The sequence below is a fragment of the Oncorhynchus kisutch genome, linkage group LG14 (assembly GCF_002021735.2).
Source record: "Oncorhynchus kisutch isolate 150728-3 linkage group LG14, Okis_V2, whole genome shotgun sequence".
Lineage (NCBI taxonomy): Eukaryota > Metazoa > Chordata > Actinopteri > Salmoniformes > Salmonidae > Oncorhynchus > Oncorhynchus kisutch.
In genome coordinates this window covers 9,480,090-9,500,815 of record NC_034187.2, presented here as the reverse complement: position 1 = coordinate 9,500,815, position 20,726 = coordinate 9,480,090, and positions in this window count along the sequence as shown.

Here is a 20,726-nt window from a genome sequence, read left to right as displayed (position 1 = left end):
GAAGCAGAGGAAGGATGTTTTCAGCTGGTCCATTGCTGTAGCGTGAAATAGGACCTGATGATGTGGTAGTCTGGATAAGGGCCCTCAGAGCGGTACACGGTGAATGTAGAGCAATTTAACATTATTCACTAACTATCTCCGCCTCGGAAAGTCCCAGCACTGCCAGGGTGTGTGTGTGTGTGACTGTGTGACTGTGTGTGTGTGTGTGTGTGTGTGTGTGTGTGTGTGTGTGTGTGTGTGTGTGTGTGTGTGTGTGTGTGTGTGTGTGTGTGTGTGTGTGTGTGTGTGTGTGTGTGTGTGTGTGTGTGTGTGTGTGTGTGTGTGTGTGTGAGTACTGATTTCGGGGAATAGAGGGTGAGGATGCTTGAAACGAAAAGGGGGCAATTAGTTCTGTAGGTTTATACAAGAGACCCAGACAGACCAATGAGAAAGAGAGTGGGAGAGAGAGAGAGAGAGAGAGAGAGATAGAGAGAGAGATTGAGAGAGCAAGAGAGCGAGATTGAGAGAGGGGGGAGAGAGAGAGATTGAGAAAGAGATGGAGAGAGAGAGATTGAAAAGAGAGAGAGAGAGAGAGAGATTGAGAGGGGGGTAGAGGAAGCTCTCTAAGAAATGGGATCCACTCCAGATTCGAGAAGAAAGACAACGAGTTGAACAATCAGTTAGCCTTAATTCAGCATCCTGCCTTCAGCACGCTGCAATGCTATTTTCCAGATTCTTGACTTCTTATTTTTTTTCTGGGTGACTAAGTCCTACATTGATTTAATCACCTTAATTTTGATAATCCTACAACTGTAAAAACTCCAATACATTTTGAACAGATTATGATAGAGGCATGAGGTTAGGAGCATTTGTTTGAGAGGATTACCAACACAATTAATTATTTTACACATTAGTCAAAATAAGCGTTTTTGATTGGACACCATCAGTATTTATATAGTCCTGCTATCAGTCACTTTTCAGCCCTTTTTACATGTATGTATTACTACTAGTTGTCACGTCCTGACCATAGAAAGCCTTTATTTTCTATGGTAGAGAAGGTCAGGGCATTTTCTATGCTAACCAGAAGCGAGCCAGAAGGTAACCAGAAGCTAGCCAGTTTACTGGCTAACTTTAGTATTCAGCTAGCCACGGTTTGTGGTCATCAGCTATCCTTTAGCTCAAAAAGCTATCGCCGGTAGAAATCTGGGGATATGGAGAGAAAATAGGTCTGGTCGATAGCTTTTCGACCTAAAGGATAGCTGATGACCACCAAACGTGCTTAGCTGAATACTAATGAAACATGTCTTTCAAAATGAAACACAGCTGGCTAACGTTAGTAATGAAACACAAGAATCAAAATCATGTTCTCCCTGCTCAAAATGAAACTCTGCTTACTAATGAGACACACATCAAATGAATCTAACTTCGTGACAACCGAGATCAAACCAATGTGACATATTCAAAACACCTGCTTTTCCCCCTGGTGCTGGAGGGGCCAGGCTGCCCTGCATTACGCACTCCTGCCACCATCATTTACACACTCCTGCAACCATCATTTACGCACTCCTGCAACCATCATTTACGCACTCCTGCCACCATCATTTATGCACACCTGCCACCATCATTTATGCACACCTGCCACCATCATTTACGCACACATGCCATCATCATTTACACACTCCTGCCACCATCATTTACGCACACCTGCCATCATAATTTACACACACCTGCCACCATCATTTACACACTCCTGCAACCATCATTTACGCACTCCTGCAACCATCATTTATGCACTCCTGCCACCATCATTTATGCACTCCTGCAACCATCATTTATGCACACCTGCCACCATCATTTATGCACTCCTGCCACCATCATTTATGCACTCCTGCCACCATCATTTACGCACTCCTGCCACCATCGTTTACACACTCCTGCAACCATCATTTATGCACTCCTGCCACCATCATTTATGCACTCCTGCAACCATCATTTATGCACTCCTGCCACCATCATTTATGCACTCCTGCCACCATCATTTATGCACTCCTGCAACCATCATTTATGCACACCTGCCACCATCATTTATGCACTCCTGCCACCATCATTTATGCACTCCTGCCACCATCATTTACACACACCTGCCTTCCCTCGTCACGCGCTTCAGCAATATTGGACTCACCTGGACTCATTCAACCACCTGTTTATTACCTCTCCTATATTTGTCAGTTCCCCAGCTCTGTTCCCCACGGCTGCATTGTTTGTCATATGTCCGTATTACCTGTGTGCTGCTTCTGTTCCTGTCTCGTTCTATGTCTGTCTCCACCTCTACCTCTACCTCCACCTCCACCTCTACCTTCACCTCCACTTCCACCTCCACCTCTACCTTCACCTCCACCTCTACCTCTATCTCTATCTCTATCTCTACCACTACCTTCACCTCCACCTCTACCCCTAACTCCACCTCTACCTCCACCTCCACCTCTACCTCTACCTCCACCTCCACCTCCACCTATACCTCTACCTCCACCTCTACCTCCACCTCCACCTCTACCTTCACCTCCACCTCCACCTCTACCTCTACCTCTACCTCCACCTCTACCTTCACCTCCACCTCTACCTCCACCTCTACCTCTACCTCCACCTCTACCTCTACCTCCACCCCTACCTCCACCTCTACCCCTACCTCCACCTCCACCTCTACCTCCACCTCAACCTCCACCTCTACCCCTACCTCCACCCCTACCTCCACCTCTACCCCTACCTCTACCTCCACCTCCACCTCCACCTCTACCCCTACCTCCACCTCCACCTCTACCTCTACCTCTACCCCTACCTCCACCTCCACCTCTACCTCTCTCTGTCAAAGTGGGGCGGCAGCGTAGCCTAGTGGTTAGAGCGTTGGACTAGTAACCGGAAGGTTGCGAGTTCAAACCCCCGAGCTGACAAGGTACAAATCTGTCGTTCTGCCCCTGAACAGGCAGTTAACCCACTGTTCCCAGGCCGTCATTGAAAATAAGAATGTGTTCTTAACTGACTTGCCTGGTTAAAAAAAAAATAAAAAAAATAAAACAAGTTTGCTTCCATTGTTCTCCAAACACAGAAGTACTCACCTGTGGCACTTTTATCCATACCAAAGGTCCAATTGCAAAGCAAACACTTACGTAATTAGTGTTTGAAGATAGAGTGTGATCAATTGGTAATTGATCTTAGCTTGATGAACAGTGTTGCTTTTCATTTGTACACAATACATTTTAGTTGTGAAAGTTGTGCCAAAGGTAGAGAATTGTGTGTTGTGTTTTGGGTCATTGTGCCTCATGGGCCAGTTTCAGTGCGTAAACATTTTGTAAAAACTGTAAATATAAATACAGTATATATACAGTGGGGAGAACAAGTATTTGATACACTGCCGATTTTGCAGGTTTTCCTACTTACAAAGCATGTAGAGGTCTGTCATTTTTTATCATAGGTACACTTCAACTGTGAGAGACAGAATCTAAAACAAAAATCCAGAAGATCACATTGTATGATTTTTAAGTGATTAATTTGCATTTTATTGCATTTTACCAGATTAGAAAAACTTGTCATTCACCTTCGCATCCCTGGGCCAGACTACACTCAATCGTAGGACCTACTGAAGAGATGAGTCTTCAGTGAAGACTTAAAGGTCGAGACCGTGTCTGCATCTCTCACATTCATAGGCAGAACAATCCATAAAATGGAGATCTATAGGACAAAGCCCCGCCTACAGCTGTTTAAAACCTTCCTTGAAATAAGTCCCAGCCTTAACAGGAAGCCAGTGTAGAGAGGCTAGCACTGGAGTAATATTATCACATATTTGGGTTCTAGTCAGGATTCTAGCAGCTATATTTAGAGCTTTATCCGGGCAGCCGGAGTGTAGAGCATTGCAGTCGTCTAATCCAGTAGTCTAGTTTTATCTCTCTCTCTTCATTCACAGATTCAATTATGGGCACTCTTACTGACTGTTGTGGCTGCTTCGTGTGATGTATTGTTGTCTCTACCTTCTTGCCCTTTGTGCTGTGGTCTGTGCCAAATAATGTTTCTACCGTGATTTGTATTGCTACCACATTGTGTTGCTACCATGTTGTTGTCATGTTGTGTTGCTACCATGTTGTTGTCATGTTGTGTTGCTACCATGTTGTTGTCATGTTGTGTTGCTGCCATGCTGTGTTTTCATGTGTTGCTGCCTTGTTATGTTTTCATCTTAGGTCTTTCTTTACGTAGTGTTGTGGTGTCTCTCTTGTTGTGATGTGTGTTTTGTCTCATTTAATTTTTTATATTTTTTATCCTAGACCTGTCCCTGCGGGAGGCCTTTTGCCTTCCGGTAGGCCGTCATTGTAAATAAGAATTTGTTCTTAACTTACTTGCCTAGTTAAATAAAGGTAAAATAAAAAAACATTTACAAAATCTAGAAGGAACAAAAGCATGGATTAGTTTATTTGTATAAGTTTTGGACAAAAAAGTTTCAGATTTTTGCAATGTTATGAAGCTGGAAAAAAGCTGCCTTTGAAATATTCTTGATATGGTCGTCAAAAGAGAGATCATGGTCCAGAGTAACGACGACTTCCTTCAGTTTTATTTGAGATGACTGTACAACCATCAAGATTAATTGTCAGATCAAACAGCTGATCTCTTTGTTTCCTGGGACATAGAACTAGCATCTGTTTTGTCCAAGGTTTGAGTAGTATTGGGTATGTCTGTATCAGTTTTGCACATCTGGATTTTCTCCCATCCTTCCTTGCAATTTTTTTCAAGCTCTGTTAAGTTAGATGGAGAACAGTAATCTTCAAGTCTTTCCACAGATTTTCAGTGTAATTCAAGACGGGGCTTTGGCTGGTCCACTCAAGGACTTTCACATTCTTGTATTGAAGACATTTCAGTGTTGCTTTGGCTGTATGCTAAACCTAGGATCAGAGAATTTCGTATTATTCTGTATGGGAATCCGAGACACTCCATTTAGTATGATATGTTACGTTTCGTATGGTATGTATTAATTTTGGGATCTCCATCACCCATGTTATGAACTACAATTCATTTAATATGTTCAGAATTTGCAAAACGTACAACATTATATGAATTTGCAAAACATACTATATGTAACATATATGTAACGAAATTGCAAAACGTATGATATTTTATGAATTCTAGCAAGATGGCTAACGTTAGCTAGCTAAGCTAGGAGTTAGGGTTATGGTTAAGGTTTAGGAGTTAGGTTAAAAGGTTAGGGTTAACTAAAAATGTTAACTTTAGGGTAAGGGGAAGGATTAGCTAAAAGAGTTTAGGTGAGGGTTATGGGAAGGGTTAGCTAACCTTCTAGTTGCAAAGTAGCTAAAAAGTAGTAAATAGTTGATAAGTTGATAATGAGGTAAAATGCAAAAATTTTATGTGATGAGATTCAAACTTGCATCCTTTGGGTTGCTAGACGTTGGCATTATACCCATCCACCCCGACCAACCAACCTACTTTTGTTTTTGCCTTAACTTCTTGGTGACAGTTGGCAGTATTTTCACATCCGGATGAAATGCATGCCCAAATTCAACTGCATGATACTCATCCCCAGAAGATAAGATATGCATATTATTAGTAGATTTTGATGGAAAACACTCTGAAGTTTCTAAAACTGTTTAAATCATGTCTGTGGGTATAACAGAACTTATGTAGCAGGCAAAACCCAGAGGACAAACCATTCAGATATTTTTTTTAAGCCACTCTCTTTTCAACGCGTGACCAGAAAGCATGCTTCAGTTTGTTTTCTTCCTGTATTGAACACAGATCATTCAATTTTATCGATTATTTACGCAAAGAAATACCTAAAGTTGTATTACAAAAGTAGTTTGAAATGTTTTGGCAAAGTTTACAGGTAACTTTAGAGATATTTTGTAGTCACGTTGAGCAAGTTGGAACCAGTGTTTTTCTGGATCAAACGCGCCAAATAAATTGACATTTTGGATATATATCGACTGAATTAATCGAACAAAAGGATCATTTGTGATGTTTATGGGACATATTGGAGTGTCAACAAAAGAAGCTCGTCAAAGATAAGGCATGAATTATATTTTTATTTCTGCGTTTTGTGTCGCGCCTGCAGGGTTGAAATATGGTTTCTCTCTTTGTTTACGGAGGTGCTAACCTCAGATAATAGCATCGTTTGCTTTCACCGAAAAGCCTTTTTGAAATCTGACATGTTGGCTGGATTCACAACAAGTGTTGCTTTAATTTACTATCTTGCATGTGTGATTTAATGAAAGTTTGATTTTTACAGTAATTTATTTGAATTTGGTCCTCCACATTTTCCCTGGCTTTTGACCAGGTGGGACGCTAGCATCCCACATATCCCAGAGAGGTTAAATAACCTTCTTTCTTATGGAACCATACCAAATGTAACATATCATACTAATTTGAGTGTCCCGGGTTTATGTTTACTATGTTACGTCTATATGAGACCAGGCTGGGATTCTTGGGGTCATTTTTGCAATCTGAAGCAGGTTCTCATCAAGAATTTAAATCTATTTGGCTCCATTCATTGTTCCTTCTTTCCTTAACAGTCTCCCTGCTGCTGAAAAGCATCCCCATGGCATGATGCTGCCACCACTATACCTCACAGCAGGGATGGTGTTAGACGGGCCATGAGCTGTGCCTGGTTTTCTCCAGTCATAGTGCTTTGCAATCAGGCAAAAGAGTTAGATTTTTGTCTCATCAGATGACAAAATATTTTGCCTAATGCAATCAGAGTCTTTCACGTGCCATTTTGCAAACTCCAGGCGTGCTGTCGTGCCTTTTTCCTTTTTCCCACTTTTACATAAAGCCCAGGTTGGGGAAGTGCTGTAGAGACTTTTGTCCTTCTGGCAGATTCTCCCATCTCAGCCAAGGAACCTACAAAGGTCCTTCTTGCCTGGTTGCTCAGTTTGGTTGGACGGCCAGCTCTAGGCACAGTCTGGATAATTCAAATTTCTCAATGATGGAGACCGCTGTGCTCTTGGAATCTTTCATAACTCTAGAAATAGTTTATTACCCTTCCCCAGATATATGTCTCATCACAATTCCATCTTGGAGATGTACAGACAGGTCTTCATTATATAGTTTCTGCTCTGAGGTGCACTGTCAGGTCTATATGGGACCTGATATAGACAGGTGTGTTCTTTCTAAATCATGTCCAGACTATTGGATTGGACACAGGTGGATTCCAATTAAGTTGGAGTAACACCTCAAGGATGATCAAAGGAAATTGGATGCACCTGAGCTCAATTTGTGTCATGCTTCATGGTGGGAACCACATATGTGGAGATAATCTGTTCACCTACTCTGCATCTCAACCAGCTTCATGAGGTAGTCACCTGGAATGCATTTAAATTAATGGGTGTGCCATGTTAAAATTTAATTTGTGGAATTTCTTTCCTTCTTAATGCGTTTGAGCCAATCAGTTGTGTTGTGACAAGGTAGGGGTGATAGCCCTATTTGGTAAAAGACCAAAGGGTGGCTATTTTGAAGAACCTCAAATACATTTAGATTTAACACTTTTTTGGTTATTACATAATTCCATATGCGTTAATAAAATATAGTTTAAAAAAAACTGGAATGAAACAAACTTGACTGGTACTTTATTTTTTACTATTTTGATATTGATATTATAGATCTTAAAACTTGAACTTGAACTACAATTTCTCATTAAGTCCCAGAACAGAAGCCTATCTCACTCCACGTCTTAAACAGAAACAGAAACCTATGTTCAAAGAAGCTGATCTGATGTCACAGTAAATCATTGAATAGTCAGCGTGAAGGGCACTACCCTGCAATGTTACGTTTGTGGAAGAACTTGCAAAATAATACCAGCCAATAAATATACCACTTTGACAAATAACATTAATAGAAATGTTGTCATGTTTTCGTAATTATGATTGACGCAGGAGGACCTATCCCTATTCATATTTTATTAGACACTCAAATCATTGTTCACATACACATGGTTAGCAGATGTTAATGCGAGTGTAGCAAAATGCTTGTGGCTCGAGTTCCAACAATGCAGTAATATCTAACAAATAATCTAACAATTCCCAACAAGTACCTAATACACACATATCTAACAAGTATTCTAAAAATTCCCCAACAACTATCTAATACACACAATCTAAAGTGCTGAATGAGAATGTGTACATACAAATATAATGGATGAGCGATGGCCGAGCGGCATAAGCAAGGTGCAGTAGATGGTATAAAACTCCTGTATATACACGTGATATCTGCAAAAATCACTGAAGCTGGAGACTTTTACCTCCCTCACTAGCTTTAGCCACCAGCTGTCAGAGCAGCTCACAGATCATTGCACCTGTACATAGCCCATCTGTAAATAGCCCATCCAACTACCTCCTCCCCATACCCTATTTATTGATTTATCTTGCTCCTTTGCACCCCAGTCTCTCTATGTTACGAATCCCTTTGGCCCGGCAGTCTAGGGGTGATGGTATCGAGACCCGTAACATAACTCATTGAAATTATAACAGTGAAAAAGTAACAGTGAGAACAGACAACCACAGACAACTAAATTACCGTCAAACACTCATGTGTTCATTTTTACATATCCCAAAACACCCCTAAGCTAGACTAGCCTACTTCAATACAGCTAACTAACTAACCAAACATACAGCGGGTCGTCCGCCCAGTTCTAACTAGGGTATTTAGATCCATGTATTCCTACGGGTAGTGTATGCCCACGGGCAGCTTGTCTTGGTACCCCCTTTTACCTCCATCAAACAAACAGTCAATCATCATAACAAAACACACAGGATTCCGGACAAATGTAATAGGCATGAACAAAAACCAAAAGAGAGAAATCCAAGAGAGAGAGAGAAAGATATAGCGAGAGAGTGTGAGAGAGACACAGAGAGATCGAGCTCCAGAGGAAACAACTGAATGGGTTTTCAAACCAAGGGAAAGGGGATGTTATTCTGTGTCTTCTGATTGTTGGCTGATTGGTGACTGGTTGGGGAATGATGATTGGATACAGGATACACACTCAGGATACCTGTATCCGTAACACTCTACTTGCACAGTCATCTTCCGCACATCCTACCATTCCAGTGTTTAATTACTATATTGTAATTAATTCACCACCATGGCCTATTTATTGCCTTACCTCTCTTATACTACCTCATAGGCACATGCTGTATATAGATATTTCTACTGTATTATTGATTGTATGTTTGTTTATTCCATGTGTAACTCTGTGTTGTTGTCTGTTCACACTGCTTTGCTTTATCTTGGCCAGGTCGCAGTTGTAAATGAGAACTTGTTCTCAACTAGCCTACCTGGTTAAATAAAGGTGTTCTCAACTAGCCTACCTGGTTAAATAAAGGTGTTCTCAACTAGCCTACCTGGTTAAATAAAGGTGTTCTCAACTAGCCTACCTGGTTAAATAAAGGTGTTCTCAACTAGCCTACCTGGTTAAATAAAGGTGTTCTCAACTAGCCTACCTGGTTAAATAAAGGTGAAATAATAGTAAAATAAAAAAATATCAAATCTAATTTATTTGTCACGTGCGCCGAATACAACGGGTGTAGTAGACCTTCCAATGAAATGCTTACTTACAGGCTCTAACCAATAGTGCAGAAAAGGTATTAGGTGAACAATAGGTAGGTAAAGAAATAAAAACAACAGTAAAAATACCATGAAAAACAGTAGCTAGGCTACATACAGTAGCGAGGCTATATACAGTAGCGAGGCTATATACAGTAGCGAGGCTATATACAGTAGCGAGGCTATATACAGTAGCGAGGCTACATACAGTAGCGAGGCTATATACAGTAGCGAGGCTATATACAGTAGTGAGGCTATATACAGTAGCGAGGCTACATACAGTAGCGAGGCTATATACAGTAGCGAGGCTATATACAGTAGTGAGGCTATATACAGTAGCGAGGCTATAACAGTAGCGAGGCCACATACAGACACCAGTTAGTCAGGCTGATTGAGGTAGTATGTACATGTAGATATGGTAAAAGTGACTATGCATATATGATGAACAGAGAGTAGCAGTAGAGTAAAAGAGGGGGTGGTGGGTGGCAGGACACAATGCAGATAGCCGGTTAGCCACTGTGCGGGAGCACTGGTTGGTCGTGCCAATTGAGGTAGTATGTACATGAATGTATAGATAAAGTGACTATGCATATAAGATAAACAGAGAGCAGCAGCAGCATAAAAAGAGGATTTGGGGGAGCACACAATTCAGATTGGGTAGCCATGTGATTACCTGTTCAGGAGTCTTATGGCTTAGGGGTAAAAACAGTTGTGAAGCCTTTGTGTCTTAGACTTGGAGCTCTGGTACTGCCTGCCATGCGGTAGTAGAGAAAACAGTCTATGACTGGGGTGGCTGGGGTCTTTGACAATTTTTAGGGCCTTCTTCTGACACCACCTGGTATAGAGGTCCTGGATAGCAGGCAGCTTAGCCCCAGTGATGTACTGGGCCGTACGCACTACCCTCTGAAGTGCCTTGCGGTCAGAGGCTGAGCAATTGCCATACCAGGCAGTGATGCAACCAGGATACTCTTGATGTTGCAGCTGTAAAACCTTTTTAGGATCTGAGGACCCATGCGAAATCGTTTTAGTTTCCTGAGGGGGAACAGGCTTTGTTGTGCCCTCTTCATGACTGTCTTGGTGTGTTTGACCATTTTAGTTTGTTTGTGATGTGGACACCAAGGAACTTGAAGCTCTCAATCTGCTCCACTACAGCCCCGCCGATGAGAATGGGGACGTGCTCGGTCCTGCTTTTCCTGTAGTCCACAATCAGCTCCTTAGTATTGGTTATGTTGAGAGATAGATTGTTATTCTGGCACCACCAGGCCAGGTCTCTGACCTCCTCCCTATAGGCTGTCTCGTCATTGTCAGTGATCATGCCACTGTTGTGTCGTCTGCAAACTTAATAATGGCGTTGGAGTCGTGCCTGGCCATGCAGTCGTGGGTGAACAGGTAGTACAGGAAGGGACTGAGAATGCACCCCTGTGGGGCTCCAGTGTTGAGGATCAGTGTGGCAGATGTGTTGCTACCTACCCTCACCACCTGATATGATTAATGTAAGATGTGTAAAAAGTGGCATTATTTAACGTGTCATTGTTTAAAGTGACTTGTGAGCCATTTATAAATGTGTCCAGTGATTGGGTCTCAATACAGTGATATATAAAATGTAAGATATGTAGACATTATTAGAGTGGCATTAATTACAGTGGCATTGTTAAAAGTTTCTAGTGATCCATTCATTAAAGTGTCCAGTGATTGGGTCTCAATGTGGGCAGCATCCTCTCTGAGTTAGTGATTGCTGTTTAGCAGTCTGATGGCCTTGCGATAGAAGCTGTTTTTCAGGCTCTCTCCCAGCTTTGATGCACCTGTACTGACCTCGCCTTCAAGATGATAGCGGGTTGAACAGGCAGTGGCTCGGGTGGCTGTTGTCATTGATGATCTTTTTGGCATCCTGTGACATTGGGTGCTTTAGGTGTTATGGAGGGCAGGTAGTTTGCCCCCGGTGATGCGTTGTGCAGACCGCACCACCCTCTGGAGTGCCTTGCGGTTGAGGGCGGTGCAGTTGCCGTACCAGGCTGTGATACAGCCCAACAGGATCCTCTTGATTGTGCATCTGTAAAAGTTTTTCAGGGTTTTGGGTGACAAGACAAATATGGTGTTAAATTCTGAGCTGTAGTCAATAAACAGCATTCTTACATAGGTATTATTTTTGTTCAGATGGGATAGGGCAGTGTGATGGCGATTGCGATTGCATCATCTGTGGATCTGTGGTTTTACTGCTAACCTACAAAGCATTACATGGGCTTGCTCCTACCTATCTCTCTGATTTGGTCCTGCCGTACATACCTACACGTACGCTACGGTCACAAGACGCAGGCCTCCTAATTGTCCCTAGAATTTCTAAGCAAACAGCTGGAGGCAGGGCTTTCTCCTATAGAGCTCCATTTTTATGGAACGGTCTGCCTACCCATGTAAGAGACGCAAACTCGGTCTCATTCTTTAAGTCTTTACTGAAGACTCATCTCTTCAGTGGGTCATATGATTGAGTGTAGTCTGGCCCAGGAGTGGGAAGGTGAACGGAAAGGCTCTGGAGCAACGATCCGCCCTTGCCGTCTCTGCCTGGCCGGTTCCCCTCTTTCCACTGGGATTCTCTGCCTCTAACCCTATTACAGGGGCTGAGTCACTGGCTTACTGGGGCTCTCTCATGCCGTCCCTGGAAGGGGTGCGTCACCTGAGTGGGTTGGTTCACTGATGTGGTCATCCTGTCTGGGTTGGCGCCCCCCCTTGGGTTGTGCCATGGCGGAGATCTTTGTGGGCTATACTCGGCCCTGTGTCAGGATGGTAAGTTGGTGGTTGAAGATATCCCTCTAGTGGTGTGGGGGCTGTGCTTTGGCAAAGTGGGTGGGGTTATATCCTTCCTGTTTGGCCCTGTCCGGGGGTGTCCTCGGATGGGTCCACAGTGTCTCCTGACCCCTCCTGTCTCAGCCTCCAGTATTTATGCTGCAGTAGTTTATGTGTCGGGGGGCTAGGGTCAGTTTGTTATATCTGGAGTACTTCTCCTGTCCTATTCGGTGTCCTGTGTGAATCTAAGTGTGCGTTCTCTAATTCTCTCCTTCTCTCTCTCGGAGGACCTGAGCCCTAGGACCATGCCCCAGGATTACCTGACATGATGACTCCTTGCTGTCCCCAGTCCACCTGGCCGTGCTGCTGCTCCAGTTTCAACTGTTCTGCCTTCTTATTATTCGAACATGCTGATCATTTATGAACATTTGAACATCTTGGCCATGTTCTGTTATAATCTCCACCCGGCACAGCCAGAAGAGGACTGGCCACCCCACATAGCCTGGTTCCTCTCTAGGTTTCTTCCTAGGTTTTGGCCTTTCTAGGGAGTTTTTCCTAGCCACCGTGCTTCTACACCTGCATTGCTTGCTGTTTGGGGTTTTAGGCTGGGTTTCTGTACAGCACTTTGAGATATCAGCTGATGTACGAAGGGCTATGTAAATACATTTGATTTGATTTGACCTGTTGGGGTGGTATTTAAACTGAAGTGGGTCTAGGTTGGCCGGTTAGGTGGTGTTGATATGCTTCATGACTAGTCTCTCAAAGTACTTCATGATGACAGAAGTGAGTGCTATGTGGCGATAATCATTTAGTTCAGTCTTTGCCTTCTTGGGTACAGAAACAATGGTAGCCATCTTGAAGCATATGGGGACAACAGACTGGGATAGGGAGCGATTAAATATGTCCGTAAAACACACCAGCCAGCTGGTCTGCGCATGCTTTGAGGATGCGGCTAGGGATGACGTCTGGGCCAGCAGCCTTGTGAGCGTTAACGTGTTTAAATGTTTTACTCACGTCAGCCACTGAGGAGGGGGGGGCAGTCTTTGTTAGTGAGCCGCAACAGTGGCACTGTACTATCCTCAAAGTGGGCACAGAAGGTGTTTAGTTTATCTGGAAGTGAGACGTCGGTAACCGTGACGTGGCTGTTGTTGTTTTTGTAGTCCCTGATATCATGTAGACCCTGCCACATATGTGCCGTGTCTGAGCAATTGAATTGCGACTCCACCTTGTCCCTGTTTATATTCAGCCATATCACCAGACCTCTTTCCATTGTTAAATGCGGTGGATTGCGCTTTCAGTTTTTAGCAAATGCTGCCATCCATCCACGGTTTCTGGTTAGGGTAGGTTTGAATAGTCAGAGAGGTTATGAAATCTCCAATGCACTTATTTATAAACACAACCACCGAGTCAGCGTACAGATCAATGTCAATCTGTGAGGCATATTCCAGTCCGCCTGATCAGAATAATCTTGGAGCGTGGCTTCCGATTGGTCAGACCAGCGTTGAATGGTTCTCGAGCGATGTGCCCATTTACGAATCCTGACCAGAAGACCGCTCCGTCTGCCCATTCTGCGTTGCTGTTGCTGGGATTAGTTCCATTGTCCTGGGTGGTGGTCCGAAGAGATGATCTGCTTTGGGAAAGTCGTATTCCTGGTTGTAATGTTGGTAAGTTGCTCTTATATCCAATAGTTCCTCCCGGCTGTGTGTAATAAGACTTAAGATTTCCTGGGATAACAATGTAAGAAATAATAAAAAAATAAAAAAATACTGCATAGTTTCCTAAGAATCAGAAGCGAGGCGACCATCTCTGTCGGCGCCATCTTGATCATCTAACATATATCACATCCAGAGCGACTTATAGGAGCAATTAGTGTTTAGTGCCTTGCTCAAGGGCACATCAATAGACTTTTCACCTAGTCAACTCGTAGATTCAAACCAACAAACTTTTAGTTACTGGTCTAATGCTCTTAACATTGTATATTATCTATGCATTGTCACTTTACAAATTACCTTGACTAACCTGTACCCCCGCACATTGACCCGGTACCGGTACCCGCTGTATATAGCTGTTATGGTTTTCTTGCGGTGTAGGAGAGGAGGACCAAAATGCAGCATGTTCATTTTGATACATGTTTAATTAACGAATAAACACAAACAATACAAAAACAAGAAACGTAATGCGAAAACCTAAACAGCCTACCTTTTTTAAAATAAAATATAATTTATTATCTTCAATACCATTCATTCTTTACAACTCATAATTTTCATACATACTCAAATAATGGTATTTTAATTTAACTAATTTAACTAAACAAAAACCCCAAACAAAACCTCAGGGGAGCATCTTCCCTCCCCGTCACCCTACAAAATACCTTTCCCTATCTCCCGTCCCTAATCTATCCCCTTACAAATCTAAATGACACCCAGCCCTAAACCCCCCTTCCACCTCTCCCGAGCAGCATGCTGCCCCCACTTCCTCTCCTCCCTCTTCATCCTCCCTCTCAAATCTCCTTCCACCCTCCTCACTATCCCTTCCACCCCCCAATCTCTCCCTGTCTTCACCATGTTCTGCCTGGCTTCCCACAGCCCCTGTTTAAAGAGACTCATGAGAAGCCAGAGCAGAAACCTGTCCCTATCCATCCCTCTCGCTCTCCCTACATCTCTCTCTAACCTGGCCCACGTCAATACAAAATTCCCCCTTACCAAACCTAACAACACCCGTGCCCTAGCCCATACTACTCCGGCAAAGGCACAGTCCCAAAAGACATGGTGCACAGTCTCCTCCCTGCCACAAGAGGATCTTGGACAGGTAGGGGATTGCACCAAACTATACCGGTACATGATGGAACGTACCGGCAAGCACTTATGGTCCTTGAGCCTGTTGTCCAGACCCCGCACCTGCACTCCCTCCCAGACCACTTCCGAGATGCCCACTACAGGCGCCGGACTCCCTGCCTTTCTGACCTCCTCGTACAGGTGCCTGTGATCTAAACCTACTCGGGCAACTTCAACCTCAGGGTGCGCACGCAGCCACTTGGCCGCATGACCAAAGTGCCACGGCAGCTGTTCCGCCCGAAGACCCGTGTTAGACCACACCATTACGCTTCTCGCCTGATATGAGAAGAACACCCGCAGGAGGTAACCGGACGGGTGTATCACTGGATGAGCAAGCTCCGTTAACAAGAAAGAAACAAAAATTGCGTCCAGCTTGAGGGGGAAATGTGGTACCCCCCTACCTCCCTCCCTAATGGGACAGAGCATGCGTGCCCTGGCGACCCACTCGCACCTGCCACTCCACATGAACTGAAACACAAGCCTCACTAGAGGCCTCCTCAGACAAGCCGGCAATGGGTAGATGTACGCCAAATACAAAAAGAAGGCAACACATCCACCTTCAGGACCAGGACTTTGCCCATAAAAGACAAATACCTAGCCTTCCACATTGCTAGATTCCTCTGTACCACTGCGATACGCATGTTCCAGTTTAGCGTCGCTGAGCCGGAGGTCTCAAAATGGACCCCGAGAATCCTCAGGGCCCCCTCACAGAGAGATAACCCCCCGGGCACATCCGTTCTACCGCACCATCTTCCGAAAAACTTGTCGGAGGACTTTACATGGTTCAGAACCGCTCCCGACGCTTGGGTGAAATCCCAAAAGATGGCAAGGGACCTTGTCAGGCACGAGTCCTTGCACAGCAGCAAGGAAGTGTCGTCAGCGTACTGCGTCATCTTAACACGCAGCCCACCACTTCCAGGGATCAACAAGCCTTCCACCCCTGTGTCTGCCCTAATGGCAGCCCCCAGAGGCTCCATGTACAGAACGAAGAGGAGAGCCGAGAGTGGGCACCCCTGCCTGACCCCAGACGAGAGGTCAAAAACGTCACCCAAGTGACTATTTACACTAACTTGGCACCCCGCTCCGACATATAATGTACGAATCCATCCTATGAACTTCTCCCCAAATCCTAATCGACCTAACACTCTGAATAAAAAGGATCTATTCACGCGATCAAAGGCTTTCGCCTGATCTAGCGCTGCTACCATTAAAGGCATTCCTCTATCTTCAACCCAGCGATGGAGTCCCTGATTAAAACTGTAGGTTCCATCTAATAGAGCGGCCCTCTACCCCGCACGTCTGATCCTCATGGACGACGTAGGGAAGGGCTGTGCGCAACCGGTCTGCTAAAACCTTTGCAAGTAGCTTGTAATCTACACACAGCATGGTCAACGGCCGCCAGTTGCCAAGGTCTGTTACTTCCCCCTTCTTATATAAAAGTGACAGCACACCAACAGCCATTGATCCCCCCGGGACCCCCGTCTCAAGGATGGCCTTCAAGACTTCGAGGACCACTGGTCCAAGTATACCCCAAAACTTGAGATAAAACTCAGCCGGCAGCCCATCCATCCCAGGCACCTTCCCTTTTCCCATCCTCCTAAGAGCGCTCTCAACCTCTTCTAGTGAAATCTGGGCCTCCATCACTTCTCTAATGTCCTCTGGCAACCGCCTGGACAAGTGTTCTAAAAACACATTTCCCTGCTCTACATCTATTTCCCTTTCCTTAAATAAACCTTGGAAATGATCAGATGTCACCCTGACCATATCCTCTGGTTCTCTAACTATACTACCATTTTCTTCCCTAACGCCATGCATTACCTTCCTACTCTGTCTGACCCTAACCGACTTAAAGAACATAGCAGAACAAGTCTCCTTGTGTTCTAGAAAGCCACTATGCGTACGCTCCAGGAAAGCTCGAGCCTTCCGCTCCTGCAACTCCCTGAGCTGCGCCTTTAGGGTTGCGGATCTCTCCCAGTCAAACGACCCGCCGAGGTTGCCTGCCTCATACTCGATTTCAATTAACCTTTGGATACGATCCACCTCCCTCCTCTCCTCCCTTTTTTTGCTCTTGCAATACCCTATTATAAAAGCCCTAATCCTCACCTTAACTAATTCCCACCACTCTAACACCCCCTCGCACATGGACCGGAGGCTTTCAAGCCTCCAAAAGAAACCATAAAACCTGTCAACAAAAGCCTGCTCCTCCAGCACATCCCGATCTAACTTCCAGTACCCCCTACCAAAGAGGCAGACTGGCGGCCCCACCTGCAGGAGCACCCCGTCGTGATCCGAAAAGAAAACAGGCAACAGCCGCCCAGACAACTTACCCAAAGACCTGGGTACAAAAATATAGTCGAGCCTCCGCTCAACCCCCCATGTAGGACCGGCCATTTTCGGAGTAGTGTGCAGACCACCATCAACCAGACCATGGCAAGCCATTAGCCCGGTAATGGCGCCTGCACTGCTATCCCCCCCTATTCCTAAATCTGTATTAAAATCCCCCCCTATCACTAATTTCCTATTTGTGACACACAGGGGCGTCAGACAGTCCACCATCTCCCTCCTGTCTGCCACCACCTGTGGCCCATACACCACCACTAATCTAAATTTTACAATCCCTTATCGTGACATCCACCCCTATAACCCTCCCCTGCATTACCACAAAAGAATCCTCCATTTTTACCTCCCTGTGCCCACACAAAATCCCTACCCCCGATGAGTGCACCCCCCCAATACCCCAAACCAACTCCCCCTTGTCCCACTCCCTCTTAAACCTACTAACATCCCCTCCATCCCTCAGATGAACCTCCTGTAAAAAACTAAAATCAAACCCCACACCCTCCAAATAACTAAAAACCGCCCTCCTCTTAACAAAATCCCTTAATTAAACCCCTTACATTTAAACTAACAAAAGTAAAATTAGACCCCATGAAAGAATAAAATAAAACATGTAATACACTCAAATTCTAAACCCAGACAGAAAACAAAAACAGGAGACTCACCCGATGCTCCCCTGCTCCATATCTACCGGCGAAAACACCATCCGTACTCCCGACATCCCCCCCTCTTCCTCCATCTCACCAACCCAGGATGCAGGAATAGTGTTTGGCTCCGGGGTGCCCTGCACCCTGGGTCTACCCCCACACTCCTCCCCCTCCCCAGTGCTGCAGCTGGTTTGGAAAAAAAAATAAAAAATCGGGGAGGCTGAGTCCCCAAACAAAAACCTCCCCACCTCCTCCTGTACCCAGTCCTGAGTCTTGTTAGGTGTGTCCCCACCCAACAGAAATTGAGGGCCTGGGGAAACCAGCAGCAAGCCAGAGTTTTCTCCCACCCCCATCACTCTCTTGACAATCCCCTCCCTCTCACTGTCGGCCAATCACACCCTCCTCTTCATTCTCTTCTTTGGTGATGGCGGCAGTGGAGAGATACCACCCCCCCCCGCCAGCTCCTCCACCATACCCCTCATCTCTTCCACCAGGGCACTTTCCCCCCACTCCACTTGCTCTTCCACCGTCTCCTTCTCCACCACTCCTCCCTCACTTTCTTCTCTCTCATGCTCCTCCACTCGGTTGCCTTCTTCCGCCACTTTTTCTGGTTCTCCTACTCCCGTGCCTTCTGTTTCCTTCTCTCTTCCATCCGCCGCTTCTTGCTCCTCCTCCTTCCTTGCGACCTTCCCCTCTGGACCTGTACTCTGGTCATGAGGCGTGCTTCCTTCCCCTCCTCTTCTTCCCCCATCCCCTCTGACGAGCCGGGCACCCCCGCCACAGGTGTGCTGACGAGCCACACCTGTGGCACGCCTTAGGCATGTCACAATCCCTCGCCTCGTGTTCCTCAGATCCACAAAATCTGCATTTTCTTGTGCTGCACGAGGCGAATATGTGGCCGTAGGCCATACAGCGCCTGCAAAATGGGGGCTGACGTGCATAAAACAACGTCCCCCGGTCAGCCCCTAGGGAGAACATAGCAGGAGGATGGAGGTAGCCACCATGTCCCTTTGGGTCCTCCCTGAGGAGGGCCTGGAAGCCTCTCCTCCCATTCCAAAACCCTCTTTGAGGTGCCTTGCTGAGGAGACGTTATCCATGTATCTCCCCAGAAAGGCCCTCACCTCTTCGTCCTTAACGTATGGGTTGTAAATGTTGACAGTTACAACCCTAAAGTTGTTCTTCGCCAGGTTTGTTATTTCATAGTGGCTCATCGGCCTCTCACCTCCCACTGCTCTTGCCCTTCTCAGGATATCATCGTGTTTCTCCTCTGTATATAGTGCCACGTCGTATGCTCCCTCCAACGAGTTGCCTTGGAAACAAAACACGTCCTTCACCGTCAGCTTTAGAATCCCCATCAATATTATCCTTCCAAAAGTTTCCCGTTCCTAAAGGCTCCAACTCCTTTTCCTTCCAAGCAAACCGAATCGTGTTGGCCAGCCCAATCCCAGGGACCGACCGTGTTGATGGATTTAGCACCATCTCCGCAAGGAGAATGGCGCACCCGGCTCACGTTCTCTTCTCTTCCAAAACAATGAAAAAATAAAAACCAAAGTGACTGCGCCTATCTTGTGCAAACAAACACAGAGACATGAACAATCACCCACGAAACACTCTAAGAATATGGCTGCCTAAATATGGTTCCCAATCAGAGACAACGATAAACACCTGCCTCTGATTGAGAACCACTTCAGGCAACCATAGACTTTTCTAGAAAACCCCACTATACCACAATCCCAATACCTACAAAAAAAACAAGACTAAACACACCACATAATAAAGCCATGTCACACCCTGGCCTGACCAAAATAATAAAGAAAACACAAAATAACAATAGCCTCGTTATTGTTATGTACTGTACATTTACTTTTTGATTGATACATTTTTGTTCTCACTTTAGTTTATTTAGTAAATATTTTATTAATTATATTTTTTGATCTGCATTGTTGGTTAAGGGCTTGTAAGTAAGCATTTCACGGTAAGGTTGTATTCGGCGTTTGTGAAAAATAACGTGGTTTGAACCACCAGGCTGCCTGCCGCCCCTTTTGAGGTAATCTTATTGGGACAGTGAAAAGAGTGTCCATCTTTGGCAGGACAGAGGGGCTATGGTCCGACTATAGCACCTTGTGCTTGTCCCTTGTTTCATCCCACATCAATAGATTGGGATTTGGTTTTGTAACTGGTAGCACAATGAGGTAGTGTGTGTTGTGTTGTTGGCTGGTTAAAGAGGGTGCATAGTGGACACAGTGGTCTGCCAGAGATTTCCAGGACAGAGAGAGGAAACAGGAGCAGACCTCTGCAGGGTGCCATTATCTCATCTCTCTCTCTCTCTCTCTCTCTCTCTCTCTCTCTCTCTCTCTCTCACTCTCTCTCTATTTCTCTCCCTCTCTCTCTCTCTCTTCCTCTCTCTCTCTCCCTTTCTGTCTCTCTCTTTCTCACTCCATAAACATACTTACGTACACAGATTACGCACACACACACACACACACACACACACACACACACACACACACACACACACACACACACACACACACACACACACACACACACACACACACAC